General features: G+C 37.5%; 1 long non-coding RNA gene across 1 annotated transcript; it reads right to left on the reverse strand.

Annotated features, from left to right (window-relative positions):
* Nucleotides 1-2427: 2427 nt before the first annotated feature.
* Nucleotides 2428-4101, reverse strand: LOC120636468. Its single transcript, XR_005659377.1, has 3 exons — nt 4071-4101; nt 3434-3611; nt 2428-2587 (listed from the first exon to the last, which is right to left on the reverse strand). It is a non-coding gene; the product is annotated as an uncharacterized LOC120636468 (long non-coding RNA).
* Nucleotides 4102-4629: the final 528 nt, after the last annotated feature.

Below are 4629 nucleotides of genomic sequence, written 5' to 3' on the forward strand. Positions count from 1 at the left end.
GCTGACAGACTCCTCTGTACTAGGCGCCACTTCCCCTTCACTATCGACGTCTCAGGTCGTTTTTTCTCTCTTCCTCCTTTCCTCAGCAGAAGACTCAGCATCAGTAGACGCCTCCGCTACCTCACTTTTGTTGCAGCAGTCATCGCCAGACACTATATAAAAATCATGTGATTTATTTATGTTAACCTGACTAGATACCTGATAATTTAGACGAGAATTCAAAATATTAAATTAATGAATTTATTTTCAATAACAAGCACATTCCTAGACAGGTTAACCTTCCTTGGATTTATTAAATGGTTCTAATTCTGTAAATCGGTAACGCTGAATAACCGAAAAAAATGCACAACTTTCTCGTAGCGTTCAATTTATTATGTAGACTAGGCTGTGGGATTAATCAATAGGCAATGCATCCAAAAACGAAGGTTTCCTTTACAAATAGTGTGTCGGGACCACACTTCCTCAGTGTTGCTTCTGGTATTCAAATACATCTGCTGAGTACAATACGGTAAGGTAAGCTGGTGAGCTGTTCCTTTCTTCTCCAGGAAACACTCAACACTGCCCCTATCGTATTCACCAATGTTATCAAAACGCAGGCATTTTATATGTATCGCAGTTGACGTAACTATTTGATAAAGCAATTTTACACTTCACACATTTTCTTTTATAATGTTTCATTGTGTTTATTTAAGCTCTGTGTTTACATTTATGGAAACACAGAGCTTAAATAAACACAATGTGGAAAAAAAAAAGAAAAAGCCTTATGTAGTTTTTCTACATACAAGTGTCTGATTTTCGCCTTTCCACATGATGCGGGCCTTGCTTCGGAGATTGGCGCCGCGCCGTCGTTCACGCAAGATTCAACCACGTGCCGATGTAGGTCTGGATCTCAACACGTGCTGCCACTCGTCGCTGGATCATCCTCATTGGGTGAATACATGTTCGCGCATTGTGCTGCACCTGTTGCCAATGATAAAACCGAGCGTAAGTAATGTATATTTATCAATGTTTTCCCCACGAAAACTAAGGAGAAGTAGAAAGCTTCTGACATAAATAACTCAGCCAAAAGCGTTAAGTGAAGCATCTTAATTTTTATTTTTGCGTTTCACGCATTACGGCAGCATATTATTTATTACTAAATTTATACAGGCAACATTGCGGCGGTGCTGTAAACTGTAAAGTTAAACTGTAAAAGTAAAAGTTTAGATTGTGTGATCATTCTATTACCAACTTCACATTCCTTTGAGAATTATTTATAAGCAACTTTTAAGGAATGTCTGATATTTTAAAAGTTGTATTGTAAACCCCAGACTACCAGTAGCATTATTGTTCAGTGTATAGCGAGAGTGGAAACAGAAATATAAGTTGGGAAGGTGGACGATATGTTAATCAATTTTGGGTTCGGTCAGATATACCTAGTCGTAATGGCAGATACTGAGGGACTTGCTATGCTCAGACCGACTCCGAGAGTTTTTATAATTCATACGTACGAATGAATAAAGCAAGACAAGGTAGCTGTAAAGCTGACATGTCATAAAATCAACTGGCCGTTAAAACAATTAAAATTCGTTAACTCATGCTAAAAAGTGTAACTAACTCAGTGACCACAAAAAAAAAGTCTAAGAAGACCCCTAACCAAGGGGTCAGACGAAATTAAGCCGATGAATGCAAGTGGCAAGTGAGCAAGTGAAAAGTTTATGGAGGGTGGACACAAAAAGGTAGCAGCAACGAAAAATCGAAAATCGAAAACGAAAATCCATTGGTTGATATTATGGCGATATGGAACACATGCTATTTCCGTATTCTTAAATCTAAACTTGTATGGCAGTACCATGTAAAATACAAAAAAAAAAATACAACTGCATTGATATCCTTCTTCTTTATTTGAAGTCGGTTAGAACTATGAAAGAAGAAATAACCTATCCTACCCAGTAATGAGGAAGCGACTTAGGAAGAATAAGTTAAAAGTAGTTAATAATTAGTATATACCTTCAAACAAGATAGCGGGCGTGTGGTTGTCCTGCGTAGTAGTCATACATAGCGCATGCCACGGATCGACCGAACCGTGCACGTACGCGACCCGACCGGCGGGTATGTTTAAACCACCGAACTCTTCATTAGTCCACTCAGCACCAGCGTTCACAAACACAGAGTCAAATCTGTAACAAAGAGAAAATAATATTAAAAATTGTTCAATGTGCCTATCTACATACTTGTTTCATAACTATCAGAAGGTGGATCAACTGACTTCCAAACTTTTTTCTCCAAGAGTGACAGATACTCTACATTCATAGCTTTTTGCCACCAGAGGAGTTTTATAACTTTATTGCCTACACATATGTTTGTGGCTTCAAAAAAATTCTGGTCTACATACCTATTTTATAATCGCCATAATTCGTCGGCGGTGTACCAGGTGTACTGCGCATGGATCGGCAGCTGACAGACTCCTCTGTACTAGGCGCCACTTCCCCTTCACTATAGACGTCTCAGGTCGTTTTTTCTCTCTTCCTCCTTTCCTCAGCAGAACACTCAGCATCAGTAGACGCCTCCTCTACCTCACTTTTGTTGCAGCAGTCATCGCCAGACACTATATAAAAATCATGTGATTTATTTATGTTAACCTGACTAGATACCTGATAATTTAGACGAGAATTCAAAATATTAAATTAATAAATTTATTTTCAATAACAAGCACATTCCTAGATAGGTTAACCTTCCTTCGATTTATTTAATGGTTCTAATTCTGTAAATCGGTAACGCTGAATAACCGAAAAAAATGCACAACTTTCTCATAGCGTTCAATTTATTATGTAGACTAGAAAGTAAAAGTCTTTTAAACTGTAATAAACCACATCCGAGCATGTTCACATTGAAATTGCCTGGTCTCTCCGTCCTCCCGTGTCAAACGGATGGTAAGACCCTGACCCTTTAGACCCTGACCTATTACCCCCATCTCTCCCACCCCCTTAATTCTTAAATCTAGATAGATTACGAGTCTTAGAATGTCTACGTCGAGTTTGTAAACACTTATTTTTCTTCAGTTAAAGGCAAATCCACGTAACTATTACGCACCAACGCCAAAAGTAATAATCAATAAAATCCAACTTATTCATATAGCAGATTTAATTTAGTGGTGCTACGCTTTCCCGTAGCTAAGGCCATCAATACACCATTTACTCTGTCATCTGAAGATTTTGGATTAGGTTGCGTAAAACAAATTGCATTTCATTATTTTGATAAGTAATGAAGCATTCCTATACGAATCTGAATCGATATCTTCCTCCGATACACATGGCGAACCTTATCTGACGTTTAGGACATAAATGCGCACTTATTTAAAGTTTAACTACAACATTACATTTATGGAAACACAGAGCTTAAATAAACACAATGTGAAAAAAAAGAAAAAGCCTTATGTAGTTTTTCTACATACAAGTGTCTGATTTTCGCCTTTCCACATGATGCGGGCCTTGCTTCGGAGATTGGCGCCGCGCCGTCGTTCACGCAAGATTCAACCACGTGCCGATGTAGGTGTGGATCTCAACACGTGCTGCCACTCGTCGCTGGATCATCCTCGCTGGGTGGATACATGTTCACGCATTGTGCTGCACCTGTTGCCAATGATAAAACCGAGTGTAAGTAATGTATATTTATCAATTAACATTTTACGGACAGAGCTTCACATTTTTGTATTTCATTAAAATTAATTTTGGTCAGAACATTTAAATTTTAAGTATAGGTATTAAAGAAAATGTAGATAGAGTGAAAGTACAATCTTATGTTAAATGTTTTTAAGGAGAAGTAGAAAGCTTCTGAAATCCATTGGTTGATATTATAGTTATATTGAACTATTCTTAAATCTAAACCTGAGGGTGTGAAATAGAGGTTTAAAATTGTAGGGCAGTACCAAGTAAAATAAAAAAAAAACATAAAAAAAAAACTGCATTGATAACCTCCTCCTTTATTTGAAGTCGGTTAGAACTATGAAAGAACAAATAACCTACCCTACCCAGTAATGCGGAAGCGACTTAGGAAGAATAAGTTAAAAGTAGTTAATAATTAGTATATACCTTCAAACAAGATAGCGGGCGTGTAGTTGTCCTGCGTAGTAGTCATACATAGCGCATGCCACGGATCGACCGAACCGTGCATGTACGCGACCCGACCGGTGTGAATGTTTAAACCACCGAACTCTTCATTAGTCCACTCAGCATCAGCGTTCACAAACACAGAGTCAAATCTGTAACAAGAAGAAAATAATATTAAAAATTGTTCCATGTACCTATCTACATACTTTTTTCAGTGTTTTTGTTATAACTTAAGCTTATTTAAGCGATTATTTATGAACTATTTATAAAATTTATAAGCGAATAAAGATTTTGTATCTGGCTGGTTTTGGTATCAAATTAGGAAAATGTGTGAAGATGAGTGAATCTAATGAAGAAATTCCTTTTTACCTTTAAAAATTTTTCTACAAAAAAGGTAAAAATGCAACGCAAGCCGCGAAAAAAATTTGCGATGTTTATGGACCTATTGCAGCGTCTGTGAGAGTAGCACAAATTTGGGTTTAGTGTTTTCAATCCGGAAATTTTGATGTCAAAGATGCACCTCGCTCTGGTTAGGAAAAGC

This window comes from Pararge aegeria, chromosome Z (assembly GCF_905163445.1).
Source record: "Pararge aegeria chromosome Z, ilParAegt1.1, whole genome shotgun sequence".
Lineage (NCBI taxonomy): Eukaryota > Metazoa > Arthropoda > Insecta > Lepidoptera > Nymphalidae > Pararge > Pararge aegeria.